Below are 21496 nucleotides of genomic sequence, written 5' to 3'. Positions count from 1 at the left end.
TGAAAATTACAGAACCAACTGATATTGCCAACATCCTGGGAGATAGGTTCAGTGCTAACTTTACCCCCCTCTCATCCCCTAAAGTGCCCATTATCTATACAGGAAGAATGCAGAGGCCATGTAATCATATCTATGCAGGTAAAGGCTGCACTCTCAAAAAACAAAAACACAGCATCCATGGGACCAGACAACATCCCAGGCTGCATTTTACATGAACTTCAGAACGAACTGGCTCCCCATCTAAGCACCATGTTCAATCATAGTTTCACGTCAGGCTTTTTACCCAGTGAATGGCACACAGCAACAGTTATCCCACTCCACAACGGGGGAACCACCATTGATCCTGGGAACTATCGCCCTATTAGCCTGATGAGCCTGGTCTGCAAGGCCATGGAACGTTTCATCATAGAACTCATAAACAAAGACAATGGTAACCTACAAACTCTGAACCCCACCCAGTTTAGGTTTGTGAAAAGCAGATCATGCCTTCCAAACCTGATCGGCTTCTTTGAGGCAGTCACCAAAGCCGCAGACAAAGGTAAGGTGGTTCACACAGCCTATCTTGACCTTGCCAAGGCTTTTAACACCATCCCCCAATTCTGGAATTATAGCTTCTTCTTCTTTTGGCTTTTCCCGGTTAGGGGTCACCACAGCGAATCACCTGTCTGCTCATGATTGGCAGTGGAAATTTTTACAGTGTCGAGTTGCCAGCCCAGCGCCCAACCTTCCACAGAAGGCACACATATTCCCACACACTCCTAGGGCCAATTTAGAGTGTCCAATCCACCTACAGCATGTCTTTGGGATGTGGGAGGAAACCGGAGCACCCAGAGGAAACCCACGCGACCACAGGGAGGACATGCAGACTCCGTACAGAAGGCACCCCAGCTGAGGATTGAACTGGAGAACCTCTTGCTGTGAGGCGGCAATGCTATCCGCTGCACCACCGTGGCTGCCCCCCATTCTGGAATTATAGCTAAACTCACTAAACTAGGTATAAAGCCCTACATCACAAGATGGGTTGCCAACTGGCTCACTGACAGAACCCACACTGTAAAAGTTGTAGACTCCAAATCTAACTTCAAATCAGTGACAAGTGGAGTACCACAGGGTTCAGTCCTGGGACCTCTCCTGTTTGGTATCTACTTCTCTGAAGTACAGGCTAACACAGAAGGCCTCTGGCTAATGAAGTTCGCAGATGACTGCTAACTAGGAGCTGTAGTCGAGTCCCCAAATGATGTGGACATCCTACAGTAGGACCTCAATGAGACAGATGCCTGATGTCAGAGGCATGGCCTCAAGCTCAATGCCAAAAAGTGCATTGTCATCCCCTTTGGTAAAAACTCTGTACCCATGAACTACCACATAAACAGCAGTCTACTTAACACTGAATGTGTGATAAGAGACCTTGCGACCCAGGTGGGCAGTAGTCTCTCTTTTGGTAATCACATCTCCACAGTAGTCATGAAATCCTTCTATGTGGCACACCATCACAAAAGGGTTCTCATCCAGGAAAAAAGAGGTCATTGTTCCCCTCTGCGCGGCACTCATTAGACCCATTATAGAGTACAACGCCAGTTTTGGAATGTGTCTCACAAGACATCTGCAGCAGCTGGAAAGGCCAGAGAAGAACCTCACAAAAAGAGGATTACTGGCCTCAAACAGATGCCCTACATGGACCTTTGCAAAAAAACTCCAGCTTTTACTCTGTAGCATATCACCTACTCCGAGGAGATCTCTTCCTAACATATAAAGCTATGTTAAACCCAGAGCTGTTGGACATGCTACACCTAAAAAAATCCCAATCCCTTCAAGCGACATGCTCTAGAGACCTAAACCTTGTCACCATAATAAACAGGACATGCTGGAGGGATAGATTCCTGTCCCAGAGACTTCCTATACTCTGGAAAAAGCTACCCATCTATGTCAAGCAAAGTTCATTAGCACTCTTCAAGAAAAATCTTGATGAGTGGATGGGAAATAGGAAATCAACCCAGGGATCACTTCTGTAGCTCTGCTTGACAAGGGCACAAGAAATTAACTTTCTTAGGTGTGTAAGCCAGGGAACCTTGTTGGCTAAGCTTACTTAGGCCCTTGGTCTGATAGCCTAGTACCTACCTATGAACCTTTGAATGAAGCTTTCATATATTCCTCATTTCCATATCAGAAGCTCATCCCTGGATAAAGAAAAGCACCTCTGTTTTTTCCTAAAAAAAAGAAGAATGTTTTGCAAACAAATAATTACATTTTCTACAGATTACCTTACTTTCAACTTTCAACACCTTATTTACAGGAGGGCCACAAGTTTTCTAATATAGTACATTTTCCTTCTACCATGGTCTTGTCATTCTTTAACACTCCAAAGTCAGCTTAATATCAATTTTTATTAGCTGCCCTTTGCTTTGTACAACATCCAGAATATTTGAAAGACTTATTTAAAAAAAAATGATAACTTCACAAACATGTTCACTTTGTACATGTAATTTATTTAATTTTCCAATATTTCCTTTAATCTATTCATCTGGAGTATATTTTTCCAACATGTAATTTATTTAATTTTCCAATATTTCCTTTAATCTATTCATCTGGAGTATATTTTTCCAGACAATGGAGCATAAAAAGTGTAGATATAACAGCAGTGTGTGACAGGACATACAAACGTAAACACATATGAAAAATGTATTTTAATTCACGTGCTCTGCTCCTATGCTGTGCTGGATCCAAAGTCTTTTTAAGACACATATCCTAAGGTGTGCTGGATCCAAAGTCTTTTTAAGACACATAGTCTTGCTGGCCGTTTACTGCTGAATCAGAGACACAGAGCTTTGCATGACTCCATCTGTAGTCTGTTTAAGGCACCAAGTCTTTTAAATTGCACACTGATAAAGAAATATATTTTGCAGCTATAAGCACAGTTACAGATAACTTATTTTGTAACAAACGACACATACTATTTGTCAGATTGTAGCATATATTTAGAAGTTTTCCTTCATTACAGATATAAATGATGACAAATACAAAATACCTCTCTCTGTCCTTCGCTCACATAACTGAATTACTACAATTGTTATATAGAGTGCCAGTCACGCACATAGATGTTATATCCTCTTGGTACGTTTTTTGGCCTTCTGTGGGAAGTCACATAATGTCTGTTTTTAGACTTTTCTATTGTCCTGTCAGCAGTTCTGCGGATGTGAAAATGCACAAATGCACGCAATCAGAATACAGAAATAAGAACGGAAATGTCTGTTCTGTTCCTACTGGAAAAACATCACATATTGCTGAGTTTATAAAAAGGATGTCTGTTAATAAATATTTGTTCTGCAAACATCAGAAAATCATATAATGCTCGCTTTCCAATATTGCTTTGCTAGGCTTTTTCTTTTTGATGCTGTGAAGAGAAGCCTGTCTGTTATACATACAGTATGAATGCACATTTTACATTGCTAAACTCTATGCATATATTCAAGCAAATATTCTACGCTTTATCTTTCAGCATATTTACAAACAGAATTAAATTTCAGCCTTATATTCATAATATCCAACAACATACCTCATCCATCTATGGGAAAGTGGGGGATTGCCAGTTTAACATTACAGAATGTCCTTGGGATATGGGGGAGAGCACTCAGTATAAATCCACCCTTATATAAGGAGAAGAATATAGAGACACTACAAGAAAGGTACCCCCACCTGGGATGGGGACCCAAGCACTGTAGCACAGTAATGCTTATAACATGTGTACTCCCAAGATTTATATTCCATTCACTCTTACAGCAAAGACTCTGCACAGAAGGTACCCGACCAAGAATTGAACTGGAGAACTTCTTGCCGTGAGGCAACAATGCAAACCGCTGCACCATTGCAAAGTTATGGAACACGTGCAAAGTGAAGGATTTAGTGTAGAAAGTCTAGCACAGGTTATGTCACAGCATGATGGAACAATGAATCTCCCAAGTAAGAAGAATCATGAGGAGTGGGAGATTCATGAGGAGTGGGAGATATCTGAAGAAGAAATATAAACATGGGAAAGAAAAGGAGATTTAATATGGTGCAATATTCATGCAAAGGAGAAAGCAAAACTAAATGATACAAAACAAGCAGTACCAAACATATTTGAAGAGAAATACAGGCAAAGGAATCCAAACATGGGAAAGTTTACAATACAAACAAAAAGAAAACAAATAGAGAAAGTAGAAAAAGATTAGTAATGGAGACATTAAAGAAATATAAAGTTATGGATTTCCTTTAAGTAAAGGATTTAGTGCAGAAAATCTAACTCTAATAACATCACAGCATGATAGAATAATGAATCCCCAATTTAAAGAGAAATCAGGGGAGTGAGAAACATCTGATCAGTTGCCATATGAAGATACTTTGGAGCCTTCATAGGAAGCCAGTACAAAAGTTCAGTTGGAGTTGCACATCAAGGGAAGGAACAGGAAACCATGGCAACTCTGACAGTCAATGTTGTGGAGTGATAGGCCAATGAGTTCCCATATGAAACAGTGATGGATAAAACTGGGTGAAGCAGAAGAGAATATGGCACCGAAAGATTTTCTAGAACTTTCAACAGAATGCCCGCAGGAAATAGAGAACAAAGAATGTGCCCTTAGTTGAGGAAAAAAAATGATCTAAGGGAAGACTTGCTTGATATTAAGAGATGGATAGACATATTAAGATCAATGAAAGAAATAGACTACAGAAAATCAATTAGACCCAAAGTGTTAGAAGCTTGATAAAACAATGAGTGCAGTAATGAAGACGTTAATGTAACAGAAGTAAATAAAATATATTACAATGCAGCTAAATTAATAACAGATAAAGTCTTACCAAAAACAGAGGGCAGTAAGGGAAAGGAAGGGGAGAAATCAAATGCCATCATGTAAGTATTGAATAGAGAAAACTATAAAGCAATTACAAGAAGACATTTCACTGTTAGAAGAGTACAGAACAGGGAGCACATCAACAAAAATAATCCGAAGGATAGACATGAAAAAAACAATCTGCAGTATCAGAACAGACCAGGATCTATTGCACACAGTTGCAAGTAATAAACTAAACAGCACAAGCAGAAAAACTTAGAAGATTTGCATTTAAATATAAAAGATAAGTGCAAAATAAGCAATTTTTGGATGACCCAAAAAAATTTCACAGAGAACTGGGAAACAAGGCAAAAAATAGAAACAGCATTAAAAAAGGAAGAAATATACACATTTTGGAGAAATATCTATGGAAGATCCTGTGGAACATAAAACTGCTGAATGGATATAAGAAGTTCAAATGTACAGGATATGAAATGGGACAAATTACAGCCAGAGAGATTGAAATAAAGTTAAGAAAATTTCCTAATTGGAAAACCACAGGGTCAGCTGCAGTACCCATGTTCTGGCTAAAATTATTAACATCTTTAAGATTTAGCCATGGGTAAGAACTATTTATATGCACACCCTGAGCACACAACAACCTGGTTGACAGGAAAAATGATACTCCTCCTTAACAGCGATCCTGCAAGCTATCCTAAACACTGCAGACTGATAACTTGGCTTCCAACAATATATAAAACTATCCACTGGAACTGATGCAGACAGAGTTTATAGTCATTTAGAAGAAAACTCAGTCATTGCACTAGGACAAAAGGGGAACAAAATAAAATCATATGGAACAAAGGATCATTTGTTGTTAAATAAAGTCAATGGAGAACTGTAAAAAGGGGAGGAATCTAAGTATGGCATGGATAGACTACAAAAAAGCATTTGACAGCATCCCACATTCACGGTTAAAAGAGTGCTTGCAAATGTATAAGATATACTGTACATCGATTAATTACATCACAGTAACAATGAAACAGTGCCAAATGACTTTGCAGCTAAGCCATGATAAAGGACAAATGATCTCAGGGATAAAAATTCAAAGGTGGATATTCCAGGACGAATCTTGGTCATTGCTGCTCTTTTGTCTTGCCCTTAACCCATTAAGACATCTACTCAACATATTTTGTCATGGCTACAATTTGGCATCCAGAAAAACAACAAAGTGTAAAGACTTATCTTCTGTTTGTGGATGACTTATAACTGTATAGCTCATCATATGAAGAACTAGAAGTATAACTGCAAGTGGTCAAAACTTTCTCAGATGATATTATAATGTCATCTGGACTTGACAAGTGTGCAAAAGTAACCTTTAAAGCAGGAAAGCTTCAGCACCAAGAAAATGTCAGTCTCAGACAGGAATGTGATAAAGAACATGAACAAGAGGGAGTATATAAATATTTGCTAATTGATGAAGGATCAACAATAAAACATGAACAAATGCATATAAAAGTAAGGAATATTTTAGAAGACTAGAATTAATAATGAAAATAACTGACAACTAGGAACAAAGTCCAAGCTATAAATCAATTTGCTCTTCCTGTTCTGTATACCAATATTTTATATTCCCTGTTCTGAAGGAGGTATGGGCCTGCTTGACTGATTACATGTACAGATCAGCAATCACTGGACTGCATCTGTACTTGCTGACCTTACAAGATCCAAATGTAGAGAAAGTCTTTTAAAACACGAGGAGAACAAGTCTAAGATGACTTCCCGGCTTAGTTTAGCAGAATCATATCAGTGTCAAGTGGGAATGCAAATCAAACTAGAAGCAGATAATCAGGCAGCAACAGAATATGCCAAAAACATAAGAAAGAATATAAGGTGAAAGATCAAATGAGAAGGCAAGAAATGTAGAAAATGTATAAATATAGTTGCAAGTACAGAAAACTAACAATCTACTGTTGATCAAGATTTAATGAAGAAATGGATAAGGAGAGGTAAATTTAAACCAAAAGATGAAAGGATAATACTGGCATGTACACATGGTTTACAAAGTCCATTGAACATGTCTGAGAAACAATAAATGCAGGTTTTGTAAAACAGAATTGGAAACAGTCACACATGTTGTTGCAGGGTGTGACATACTAATGGCAGAAGGCCTGTATACTGAAAGGCATAATAATGTAGCAAGACTTTTGCATCGGGGATTGTGTAAACATTATAATATTGAAGTAGCTGAGAAGCACTGTAAACATTAGCCACAAAGCATTATAGCAAATGATGAAGTTCATTTCACATGGGATCACCCATTACCAACAGATATGGACTACGGTGGCCTTCATCAGCGTTGGATTTAAGCTACTTTTATGCCTTCCATTGTGAAGACTTTCAAATACAATGAAAGCCTTGAATCATGATATGGACCTTTATTGTGTATTCCTTTACTGTAGTATTTGTGCCCTTCCTTTCATTACATACAACTCACCTGGTTTACAAGGCCTGATCCTCAATGTCCTATTTGGATGCAGGGCATCTTTTGAGAAAACTTAGCTAGGCTTGGAAAAAAACCCTTGGCTTGTTAGCCAGGCAGACACAAGGGCAATATGGAAGAAGGATACTCAAACAGTTCCAATAGTAGCAGGATCAATGGGTCTCACAAAAAAGAATTTACAGTCTTATTTAGATATGTTACCGATACACGTAACTCTGTCTCAATTGCAGGAGTCCATTCTGGGCACATTGCAGGTACTGCGAAGAGTACTTTAGCTTAACATCAAAGATTGAAACAATATTAATTTTATGAACTTTAATCACAGTTTGAGTTAGGAATGGGGCCCAGTTCCATCATGCCATTAGAAACCCAGAAGTCTTGGAGAAATTAAAAAGATAACACTGTCCTGTACTGTAAAACAACCAGCCACAGAAGGCAAGAGTGATTTTTTACATCATTGAAAGACTTGTATAAGGTCTGAGGGATGAAACATAGAGCACAGTTTCATTTGTTTAAATATGTCTTGTAAATCTTACAGTTTCCAACCATCAACAGGCATGACAACATTTATGGGGACAGGGTGGATGGGTCCAACTTGCTGAGACTGACCCTTCACAAGTTGGTTCTCAACAAACTGTCCCACAATTGTTTCAATATTCACTCAGCAACATGGGTTTTACACCATATAAAATAAATAAATAAATGTAAACTGTGGTCCCTTTAAAAAAAAAATCTATACATATATATATTCTGCATTAGTTAATATTTTTACTGCCTTTACTGGTGAAGCAGCACTATTAACACAGTCATAGTAAACCTCCAACAAGGTCCGCTAGCACTTCATTTGGGAAAGATAGTATTGAATACCCACAGTATTCCAGCAATATGATAATCTGCAGCTTTACAATCAGCAGAGTTTATTTTAACTCCCAAGCTGCTCTCTCTAAAAAAAACACAAACACGTTTGCCAATTTATCATACGCACCACATACTTGACAATTTTTAACTAAAGACATATTTTTTCAACAAAAGATCATTTCAAGAAGCATAATAAGCCCCTTTCCTTCATGAAGCTGTTGTATTACTATTTTTAAACTGTGTTTTATTTCCCACAGAAAAGTCGATAGTATAATTAACCTTTTTGCTCAAGGAAACCCGGTCAGGTTTTCAATAATTAACCTTTTTGCTCAAGGAAACCCGGTCAGGTTTTCAATTTTAAAATCATTGGTGTAAAACTCAATAAAGGTGTTCTAGATCCAAGACAGACACACAGGGCAATACAATTCTTGGAATGCAGAGAGCTATAGTCTTCTTTTCTAGGTTTCTCCCCATAACCCCTCCTTTTCTTCACCAAATATATATTTAACTATTTTTACTGTATTTAAGCCTGCAGACCATGCATCATTTAGAATAAACAACATCGGATTAAGTGGTCTCTGCCCAAAAGTGCCAGTTTACTTTACAGACTGATGTATGTTTTGTTCAGTCACATTCTAGCACAGATATAACATCTTGATGAAGGGGGGAAAAAAAAACTGCTTACATCCGGAAATGCAACACTAAATTACTCATTCATTTAAGTTCAGTACTTGCTTTACCACATTCAGTACAGTGGTATAATGAGCTTATTGTGACAAATTATAGGCATGAAGCACTGTGCCCTTTCTGGACAGAATGCTAGTCCATCTTGGGAGGAAGACCCATCCGCACCTGCACACACACCTATAGGCAATTTAGCATATTATCATTTCACATAGTGTAAATGTCTTTCATATGAGGGAGGAAAGTTGATACTCCAATGAAACCCACATGGACAGCCCTAGTTATGAACCATGTATGGGTACCAAACACTGAAAAAGCATCTATAACCACTGCTCTACAACCTGCTACAATTATAAAATACAGAAAAAAAAATCAAAGGTAGCAATGGGGAAAAATGCAAGAACTTCACTGCAGATAAATGTTTTGTGCACAACACTGTGTAACAACAACTTCATTACTGCACAATTAAATATTCATACCAAAATATAATTACTAGCATCTTTCTAAGAGACCACTCTGCCTGACTTTAGCATTCAGACCACTGCCTCATATTAGTTTTAATCATATTGTTAGAAAAACAAATAGTAGATATAATATAAACTTTACCAAACAAAATAATAATAATAATAATAATAATAATACACTTCAGTGACAGGACTTTTTTCCAGTGGTATATACACGATTTACAACGAGCACACTGGTTGGGCTGACCAATCGGCATACAAGGTTTTGATTAGTAATGAGCTTTCATTCTATAACTAAGCAATAATCCATGACTGTGTGGGGGTATATCAGGATTTACCCACGGTTGGTGTGGTTTGATCACAAGGACGAAGCCTGAGTAAACCCTGACTGCTGTTATACAATGACATTATTTAAAAAAGAAATAGCTTACCTTTTTTTAAATAATGTTGTTGTATAATCACACTTCTGCAGCTTCTTTCTGATGGCTGATGTGGGTATCGTGCACTGCACATGCATGCAAAATATAAGTGCCGACACTTGCATAGTACATGTTGAACTTAACTTTCTGTTTCTGTTGCTTTTTTTTATTTTTAAACAGGTAACTGGGGGCCACATTTGAAGATACTTGCTCCTGGTATCCCACCCTATTATTTTTTTTTTCTTTTAACTAAAAATGTCCATGCTTGCAGAGTGCTTTGCTGCCCAGAGTTATGTTGGGCAGTTACCACTCACAGTGACATAGTTTAGCTAACAGTAGGCTTTTTTTTCCTTTTTAAACTGTTTTATCAAAGTGAAAATGAACAGATTGTGATGTGTGATTTTGGTACATGTGCCAAAAAAGTAAGCATCCCTGAGGCACTCTACCAAACTCTTTTCTGTGAGTAACTCTGGATTTACTATAAGCACATTGATTAGGTTGTCCAAACAGTGAGCATGTTTTTGAATATTAATAGGCATTTACTGTACAATTATTAACATAGCTCTTTCTCTGTTTCTCGGGCAAGCATACTCTAAAATACAATTTTAGAGACATGACCCACGCCAAAACTGAGATGACAACAGAAGTGTCATAAAATTAGTCTTTAACAGGGACTAGTAGAATTACATTAAAATTAAGCTGCAGGAAGTAATAAAAATGTGAAGTTTACAACAGACATAAACAATATTCAATTACATAATCTAATTAATAATGATGATCCATGTTTATTTATTTGCTCTGTTTAACAGGTAGGTGGGCTGGTTAACAGAGCCTTTTCAGCCTCAATCCACACTCAGTAAATCTTAATATATGCTGATTTACATGAGAATATACATTATATTATATATATATATATATATATATATATATATATATATATATATATATATATATATATATTTATTTATTTATACACACATATACACACGCACACACACACACACACACACACAGGTCTACTTGAGATTACTGAAGTCTCAGTAGACCGACATTCACATCACCAAGCCGAAAAGCATGAAAACTTCACAATACCAATGTCCGAATGCCTGACATTTCAAGCTGAGAAGAAACAAAATCTGCTCTTGTGCACATTGTAGTACAATTTCGGAGCTGGCATCTTTAGGTAGCAGGGGGTTTGGGAGGTGCAGGGGGCATAGTCCCCCCTCCCTGCAAAAACGTTAAAAGCAAAGGTTTGTAGTGAAGGTTTTTTTGGTTTTTTCGTGTTTCTTATGAATATTCCTGTCGGTGCTACGGAGACTGTCATGAATACTTAGTAGTAACTGCTAAGGGTCAAGGTTTATTGGTTGGTGGTTGGGGTGCAGGTGAGGGGAAATAGGTAGTTTTATATGGATTTTTTTTTTTTAATATGGTGAGGTTAGTTGGGATTTTGAAGAGTCAGTGTTCTGTGTGTTGGGTATGTGAGGTGTCGGGTGTTTGGAATGTCGGTGTTTAGGGCTCTGTGATTTGAATGTCAGTCTAGTGAGATTTTGGTCATCTCAGATTATATATACACATATATCTATATATATGTATATATATATATATATATATATATATATATATATACATATATATATATATATATCTATATCTCCATCTATCTATATATACACATACACACACACACACATTATATATATATATATATATATATATATATATATATATATATATGAGAGAGAGAGAGATACTGATGGAAGCATAACTCTCAACCTCTTTGCACAACAGGCTTGGACAAAGCCTGACAAAGAAAGGGGACAAAGGCACAAACATAGGGACAGATTTTAAATATTGCTTTTATAAACAAAGTTGTTAAGAGTAACAGGGTTTGTGTTAACATACATTATATGAAGTCTAAAACTCAAATGTATGTCATTATTTGGTGATTTCAATTCTCACATCATCCTAGTCATTTGCCAGAAAACCACAAATTCTATGATATGAAGGAAAAATCTGGACATTCTGCAAAATTCTGGACAGTTGAGAGGTATGGATGGAAGATTCCATATACAGTAAATGATATCAGAAGGCCTAACATGCATTTTATAGTGAAAGTTGAAAAAATGTCAACTACAATGTAATATATATATATATATATATATATATATATATATATATATATATATATATATATATATATATATATGGGATCCAGTCACTACAGCAAATTTACGTTTCAACGAAAAGTAAATTTGCGAGTGCACTTCCGCGAAAGTGCATTTTGTTGAAAATGCACTTTCATGTGAAGATAAAAATAAGAAAAAAACAAAACAAAACAAAAAAGTAGTTATAAAAACATGCAGTTTGCATGTAATCTTAGTTGTACATCAATGTTTAGTGTTGATGTACAACTAAGCAAACTAGTGCTGAGATCGTACAACTTCCAACAGGCGAAACTCAGACCATAAAATATTTTTAGCACTTTCATTCACTTTATTACCGTGAACTTCTTCAGAAAAACTAACAATGAACACACCCTTTCCTTTTATACTGTTCAATTAATACATCTCAGGAAATCATGTAATGGCTTCAAACATAAAAATACCATATTTAAAATGTTTTCAAAAAAACAAATAAACATTATTTTGTCTGTGCTTAAATATATAAAATCAATATAATGTATAGAATATTTGATATATACAATCCTTCTATTTTAAACCATCTATCTATAATAAAAAACATTTTAAATTGATGACTTCATTTAGCCCTGGTGTTTCATCTGCCCCAAACACCAGTTGCCAAAAAGCCTCTCTGCATTCCAAAGTGTTGTTTAAATCTCCCACTAATAAACCTTTGTCTACACTATCTAAAACAAAAAACTCATATTTTTGAAAGTGCATGTCTGGCCAATGCATTATTTTTATCTTTCTTTTTTATGGCTAAAATGTGTACATAAACCCTACGTTTAAAACTTCTTTGTTTTTCCTATATAATAATTTTTACATGTGACACAAGTTGCCATATAAACCAGTAACTTAATACTTTTTGGCCCAAAAGGTTTGTTTCAGATGTTCCACTACAACAAAAGAGGAATTACTCATATATCTACACTGCTTACAATTTGTGCAACTGAAAGTTCCTTTTTTATTTGAACAAACTCTTTCTGTGTTGTTGTTCTTTCCTGTTACGGACTCCAACATGTATTTGATATCAGTGGTTTTCTTGAATGTAAACTTAGGTGTTTGTCCTATGATAGAAACCAAATCCTTGTTTCCAAGGATAATTCTCCAATTGTTTTCAATGATAGATTTAATACACCACATTTCCTTGACAATTGGTATAGGGAATGCAGTGTAAAATTCTTGAGTTTGTGTTTCAGTGTTAATACTACAAACAGTTGGTACACCTAGTGCTAAATCTTTTGAAAATAAAATAGGTTTAGCCACTCCTTTTCTCAAAGAACTGACTTCACTTTCTATTTTTAGTGCTGAGATCATGGTACAGTGGGGATAAGGGAATATTCCCTTTTCCCCACTGTAGTGCGATCTCGGAGTAAGAATATTAAAGTAGAGGGGTGCAGGGGGGTTTGCCCCCTTGCAAAAGATGTTTTTTGTTTGTGTGTTTTTTTTTTCGGATAGGGATCCGGTGACTGCACTTTAGCAAAAGTGTGGTTTCATTGAAGTGCACTTTCGCTGAAGTGGGGATCTACTTTTCTTTTTCGAACAAGTGTGATTTAGATGAAGAAAAGTAGATCCATATATATATATATATATATATATATATATATATATATATATATATATATATATATATATATATATATATATATATATTCTATAGGCATAATTCAGACATGTCAAATTTTAAACATGAAAAGGGGCTTCCGTTTAATCTAAGCAGTGACTGCTTATACAAAACACACTTTGGCAGGCCTAAATGAGCAAACAGGGTTGATCCTAGAGATTTTATATCTTACCCTAAGGCTCTGCAATGTCAGAGTATGTCACAATAGAAAACAGAAAAGTTTGTAGATGGGAACGTTTTACAAATGACGGTATAAGATACTTGCAAACACTACAGACTATATTTTGCAAACACTACAGACTATATTTTTCAGTCTCATTAGATTGATCAGAATTGTATAAAGATGATTTACTTAAACAGACTTCAGTTCTATAAACCATATTCTAGTTAAGAACAATTTTAACACAACGATACAATGTTTACAGGTTAAATACAATACAATGAAAGAAGAACTTGGTGTACAAAAAAAGGCAGTTGTATTGCATGTACAAGGTAAGCCGATAATCCTAACAGAGTCATCCTTTTACTAACAAGATCAAACCTATTGCATGAGCAGTGCAGAATCTGTATTTAGGAAATAACAGACCAGTTTGGAATACAATACAGGGGACTATTCAAACGTAGAGGTGCCAGAACATTTTCACACACTAATTGAACTGAGTTCTCTGTTCACTAGTGAAGGACTAAGTATCAAGCTCCAGGCCTGGCATTTGTATGGGGGATGAACTGACATAGTGAGTAGCACTCACAGCCCAGCAGAGCAAAGCTGTCTGATAGCATCTTCAGGGTGAACTATACACACACAAGTGAGAGAGAGGCAGATGTCAAGGATGATTTGTTATTGCAGCAGTATATACAGAGCCACAGGGGCAAAGCTGGGGTGGCACAGCGACGAAGAAGAAACCTCACAGCAAGGGGTTCCCTGGTTCAATTCTTGGCTAGGGTACCTTCTACGTGGAATTTTCATGCCCTCCTTGTGTTTGCATGGGTTTCCTCTGGGTGCTGTGATTTTCATCCCACATTCCAAAGACATTTAGTAGGTGGATTGGACACTCTAAACTGGCCATAGGAGTGAGTGTGTGTGTGAGGTGTGGAAGAACTACCACATCAGGCTTAGCCATCCAGTGGTGTAAACCTTGACTCCATGTGCAAAAATGGGAAAAAGGGGTGATGGATGGATGTGTAAACATTCCTTAATTTGACCCTTGCCAGCCACCTGATCTCCAGACGTCTACACTACATTCTACGGGATAGCAAAATAGATGTAACTATTTTTATCTTCAGAGTTGATAGGGCAAAGAGGGAAGGGCAGCTGTCAAGTATGACCTGTTTCTAAAGCAGTATACATAGGCATGTCTAAACATTCCGTAAAGTGAACTTGGTCAGTTATCTGAGCTTCAAACATCTGTACTTCATTCTACAGAACAGCATAATAAATGAAGTTATTTTTATCAGCCTGCGCAGCCAGCCAAGTGAGGCACTGACAATTAAAAGACGTTTACATTCTAAGACATTTATATTAAAGATGACCTCCTTGGTTTCTGGACCCTAGAATCTACTTATGCTCAGACGTTCACCAAGTTACTGCTGAATTCCAGTTGATCAGAGGTCTTAGAGGTATTTTTGAGAGTAGCAGATGAAGTCAAATGTCCCGATATTTAATAGTCCATGCTACATCAAAGCATGTGCCAGAGAGATGATCCAAGTGGGGCTGCAGCAATATGTCTGATCCCACTCCCCACCCTGTTCTAAATGTTTTGGAATAGCTGCCATGTAATGAACCTCTCTAGAATGTCTTGAATCTGGGACTCCAGTTCAATGAATACTTCAACAAAATTTCTGTAACGAAAAAGTCCTGAATCCTTGCTTCACTGACTTTAACCTTGTCAAGCATCTCTACACATGTCAATGTGATTCAGTCTGAGCCCTTTACACATGATCTTTGTTCGACACCTCTGTACATGTGGATGAGATGTATGACAAATGCAGTAAGCATGGTGCAAGAGAGGTATTTAAACGATTTATATATCAGTCGGAAAATATAGCCATTCACTGCTATTTTTGCCTTGTCCATCCCCTTCAAACACTGTTATAATGTCTTTCCATCACACAACTCTATTTCCCTTCAAATGCAATGACAATCACTTCCCCCAGGAAAGTGTATCCAGAGGTTATGTCAAGATCTGCATTGGAGATACAGTTTTATTTACATAGAAGACAGTCAGTTAAGTATTCCGAACCTTCATTAGGTGGTATTTTACTCTGTCAGTGCTTTTTTCTTCATTAAAATCTGAGGACATTATCCCATTCTTAGGCAGAGAACTGTACACATACACATATTCCTCACATTAGAGGATACCCAGGCAGTGATCAAACAGTACCTTTACTAAATATCGGTTTAAATAAAACAATGATAAAAGGAACACAAATGTCCAAAGACATATGTTTCAGACATTGTACTACAGTCCTTTTGCTTATCTTTTAATTAATTGTGGAACAGTAAGACACAATATGGCAATGCAGCCGTAGAGATATGACACAGGAGTCGGTTAACACTTATATCCAAACCTGCCAGCTGTCCATCTCGGAGCTAACTGTTTTATATCCACAGAGAGTCTTACTGCACTTATGAAATGGTAAAAGCCACCACTGGCTGAGCTGATTTTTTTCTCAGTGCATTATACAGTTTTAATTCAGAACAAAGAGCTTGTTGGACTTCTATGACTGGATACAACTTTAATGCTCTGATTCTGTCATTTTACCCACTTCTTTTTGTTGAACACCTGTAGCCATACAACTGTATCCAACTTTCAGTGCAACTCATTGTAGTAGTGCATTTAAAAAGACAACTGCAAACAGGACTGCATCCATGGAAAGGTGTAACTGCACACAGCACTGCATCCCTGGAAACATTTAACTGCACAAAGGACTGCATGCATGGAAAGGTATAACTATGCAAAGGACTGCATCCATGCAAAGTTTCAACTACCCACAGTACTGCAGCCATAGAAAGGTGTAACTGCATGTAGCACTGCATCCATGGAAAGGTGTAACTGCATACATGGAAAAGTCTAACTGTGCACAGGACTGCATGGAAAGGTCTAACTGTGCAAAAGACTGCATCAATAATTTGGTAGAACTGCCAGCAATACAACTTCCAAGACAAATGTAGCTGTGTACAAAGTACTGCATCTAAGGATAGGTGTAACTGTGCACAGAGTACTGCATCCAAGTAGAGGTGCAACAGCTGCACAGAGTACTGCATCCAAGGACAGGCACAACTGAGTGCAGAGTACAGTATGCAATGATATGTTCAACTCTGCACAGAGTACTGCATCCAAGGATAGGTACAACAGCTACACAGAGTACTGCATTAAAGGATAAGTGTCACTGTGCACAGAATACTGCATCTAAGGACAGGTGTAACTGTGGACAGAATGCTGCATCCAAGGACAGATGCAGCTGCACAGAATACTGTACCAAAGACATGTGTAGCTGCACAGAATAGTGCATCCTAGGACAGGTGTAGCTGCAAAGAAGACTGCATCCAAGGACAGGTGCAACTGTACTGAAGACTGCATCCAGGGACATGTGAAAGTGTGTACAGAGTACAGTATTCAAGGACAGGTACAATTGTGCATAGAGTACTGCATTAGGATGACAGGTGTAGCTGCACAGAATACTGCATCCAGGGACAGATGTAGATGCACAGAATATTGGAATCCAATGACAGGTGCAACTGCATAAAATACTGCATTTAAGGACAGGTGTAGCTGCACACATTAAGCATTCAGGGACAGGTGCAACTGCCCAAAGTACTTAATTCAAGAATAGTTGTACCTGCACAGAATACTGCAACCAAGAACAGGTGTACCTGCACAGAATACTGGATTTGAGGACAAATGTAGTAGTATACAGTACTGTATCCAAGGACAAGAGTACCTGCACATAATACCGCATCCAGGGATAGGTGCAGCTGCACAGAGTACTGCATTCAAAGGCAGGTATAACTGCACAAAGTAGTTCATCAAAGTATAGGTGTAACTACATAAAGTACTGCAGCCAAGGATAGGTGTATCTGCACACAGTGCTACATCCACAGACAGGTGCAACTGTTCACAATACAACATTGTTAAGTCCCTACTCCACAAGTGTCCTCTGATCTGCTGTATTCATCAATCTGACTTTCACAGTTTAGTTTACACTTCCAATACATTATTACTGCAAAAAAATGAATGAATAAATAAAAACAAATAAATACATAAAAGCATGTGACAAACCACAAATGCCATTTACTATATTCCAATATATTTTTTCTGCATAATGTTTGTCCACAAGCCTGGTGACTATCATGATTCATTATTTTCCTTTTCAGGGAATGTCTCCTAGTGTCCAGAAGGAGTCATCCTTTAGGCAGCCATGAGGGTACATCCCATTAATGAGAGCATTTGCAATGGTCTAACCCCATTCCTAGGTGGGAGGGCATATGATCTTATGAAGACCCATAATGTCTTCTCCATGTAACTGCATTGTTCTGCATACCAGCTACCTCCAAGTGGTGGCATGGCAGATCTAATTTTTGCCACCAGACCACGCATTTGCATCATCACCCCTTCTCAGAGGAATAGTGGCAGTGTGGGGCCAGCTCAGTCCCACCCCTCACCAGGGCAGACATGACCATCCTACTCGGTCAGGTACTAATCAAACTTGGGTGCTTGTACCATAGTCAAGGCCATTAAAACTGCAGCCTTTCAATATTTGAGCTGAGGATTTAGATCATTAAAAATCTGGCATAATTAAAGCAAGGTGACTCAAAACTTTCACTTCTACACCGGAATGACAGGGTAAAGAAAAGGAAAAGAAACAACAACATTCATATTTTTTTCCAGGTACGCTAGTGTGCCCTGCATCCATTCATGATTACAAATCACATCTGATTGATTCCTACAACGACCCCATGATGAACACCGACACCACCCCACACAGCTGTCTATACAAGTAGGGAAAACAAGTGCATTAACTGGCCTTTCTTACATATCACACACTTTGCAATTACATGTACTGTATGTCTTTGGGAAGTGAAAGAAAGTTGTAATACCCAGAAAAAACACATGCAAATGCAGGGAGAACATGCACACTCTGCACAGAATGAGACCCAGTCCACAACCAAACCAGAAAACATCTTGAAGTGAGATGACTATGTTGCTCAGTGGACTAGTGTGCCACCCAGGCTGCCATTACTTCACTGTATTTATGCATTTGTTTATTACATGGTAAGTCTCCTGGACATGGGCCTTGACCTGGGAACACTGACTGATTAAGTGACTTGCTCAGAGTTGCACAGCAGGCAAACTAAGAATGCATCCCTAAAAGAAATGTAAACTTGTATTTTTTTCTTTCTTTCTTTTGAAGAGTTATAAGTCAGTGCATTAGGTGAGGCATGCAGGATCAGCATACTGTCTGTATTCTTCCATGGCTACCTCACAACACAGCGCCAGTACTACTGCCTCTCTGGTGGGGATATTATCACTGGCAATTGTCACACATCACCCACCAAACAGTACATGGTGAGCAAATCACCTACAAATTACTCTGACAGAAGCAAATACGACACAAACACACTTCCACCTAGTACATACCGTCTTATTTTTCAGAGCATATTAAAGTATAAAGCAGAGCTCATATAAAAGAAAACAAACAAAACTGTTTTATCTGTTACTGTTTTTAATTGCTTTTCGTGCACTGCAAATAGTAAAACAGTGAATCAAAGCACACAGCATAGCAAATTCTACACTAGCTAGCTGGTGTTGTTTTTCTTACCAGGAGTCTGCTGCTAGCATTCTTCAGCAGGACTAAATATATCAGTTTGAAAAGGTTTTTCCAATCTGTGCAGAGACAGGCCTCTCTCTCTTATGACATTCCTTCCCAAAACAGATTAATGTTACTATACAAAGCTCATAAAAAGATTCAAAATAGGGAATACAAAAGTCACTCTGTCTTTTACACATAGCAAACAGCGTTACGAAATAGCATGCACAAAACATCATTCTGCAGACATGAAGAAGCTTGTTAATGTTTACTGTGAGGGTAGTGCTTATGTAAACTCCTTCACTCCATTGCACACAGACAGATTTATAAGAAAAATCCATCACAGGAAAAAAATAAATAAAATGCACTAATAGTAAAATCCTGCAGCAGAACCTTTACATGTTCTCATTTTGTTTTATCTTTCCATCAGAATAAATTAAAATGAAAACTAAAACATTTCCTGGAAGAAAATAAGTTAATTGAACACGTTTCCTTTACCTGAAAGTTCACAATTCTGTTTTCACCAGAAGAAAAATACTGCTTCCACACCCTTCCACACAGAATGCTGGGAACTCGTCTGCTCTGCTCATAAAAACCACAACCCAAACACTGTTAAGTTTCAGTGCCTTGTTTCATAGGTCCATCCTTAATGTAATAAGCCTCTGCCTTAGCATGCAAGTCTATGTGCTTGTGTGGTTGCGTGTGTGTGTTGGGGGGTGGACACTCGATTCTGGCCACTCTGACAACATCAACAAATAGCATGAGGGAGGGAGGGAGGAAGGATGGAATGAAGGGAGGGGGAGGGAGGAGCCATATTGCTTTGCAAAGTAGTTTGCAGCTGTTTAAGTAATCTAACACTGTATTCAAATCCCCAATGGGGCTAAGGCAGTAAAAGAAAATCATGTTACAAGTTTTAAAGGAGAATTACACTAAAGTAATCCATTTATTGCTTTGTGCAGTTAATATTTAGCTATAATCTACACTTCTTGGGAATACATATTGTAGAACTCTTCCAGTTAAAACCACGGAACATCCCAACACAAGTTGTACAATCTGGCTGCATAGATGTGTCTTCCCCCAGATCATTCCTGAATACTCCTTAGCCTTTCTAAGATGAAAGAAACTAGTTTTCTGTATACGTACATGGTGTGTGTGTGTGTGTGTGTGTGTGTGTGTGTGTGTGTGTGTGTGTGTGTGTGTGTGTGTGTGCGTGTGTGTGTGTGTGCATGCGCGCGCGTGCGTGCGTGCATGTGTGTGTGTGTGCGTGTGTTAGCATGATTTGTCAGACAGGTTCTATATATCCATTTACCTCTTTGTTTCACTGAGTCCTTCACATTCTGTTTGATGCAGAATAAAGACAGTAACTGTTTTCATGCCAAGCCCAAGAGGGAAAAGATGTAATTAAATACAGGCTTTTCAGTTGAACAGAAGCAGCTTTCAGGAATACAAAACAAGCTATGTCACTGAGACATGATGCAGAAAACATGCATCTATTTGCTGAAAGTGCAGACATCTTCTGTGACAGTATTCTCACCAGAGTTATAAAAATTTTGTATGTAGTAGAGGTGTTTACATTTGATAACACTGAAAGCCTGAAGCCCCCTTTTCAGTGTAGTCCAAAGGAGGAAGTTGAAAACAAATGCTTATATTATTCCACGGTTACAGAGCTGGCTTCTTGAGGGTAGCCTTTTAACAAATGTTTGAAGTGCTTCCTGGATGAAATACACCTCAACTTGCGAGGTAACTGGCTTAAGTCATACGTCTCAAAATCTTAGCTCAAGCCAAAGCCAAAATAATAAAGGGACCAAGAACGAAAATCAGGGAAAGATTTTAAATATTGCTGTTAAATAAACTCAGACAGCTGACAGAATAGCATGTTTTGCTTTGATATGCATTTTCTGTAGCTTATGAAGTCTGTTATTTGGTGACTTCAGTCCTCAGTGATTTGCCAGAAAAACAAAAATTTTATAAAGAACAGACCAAAAATATGAGTAAAAAATTTGGACATTTTGCAAAATTCTGGATTTATGAATAAGTGTCAGTGTTTGCAAGCAGAGTCAGAAGCAAGTTTCCTAAATTTTGTTTTTCTTTCGAGATACCTCTCAAATGTTCCTTATTTTGCTGCATATTTTTGCCCCAACATAACATTTT

The 21496-nt window shown here is 37.7% G+C and overlaps 1 protein-coding gene across 2 annotated transcripts in view; it reads right to left on the bottom strand.

The window, feature by feature from the left end:
* Positions 1–20081, bottom strand: part of LOC122806522 (phospholipid scramblase 2-like) — a 727109-nt gene extending 707028 nt beyond the window's left edge. The window contains exon 1 of one of the 2 annotated variants that reach the window (XM_044077022.1): positions 19844–20081. The gene's annotated coding sequence lies outside the window, so the exon portion shown is untranslated. Of the gene's footprint in view, positions 1–19357; positions 19443–19843 lie in introns of those variants that run through there. The other variant, XM_044077023.1, reaches the window with a different exon arrangement.
* Positions 20082–21496: the final 1415 nt, after the last annotated feature.

Source organism: Protopterus annectens, chromosome 7.part0 (assembly GCF_019279795.1).
Source record: "Protopterus annectens isolate FY-2018-M chromosome 7.part0, PAN1.0, whole genome shotgun sequence".
NCBI lineage: Eukaryota > Metazoa > Chordata > Ceratodontiformes > Protopteridae > Protopterus > Protopterus annectens.
This window is presented reverse-complemented; position numbering and strand designations above follow the sequence as displayed.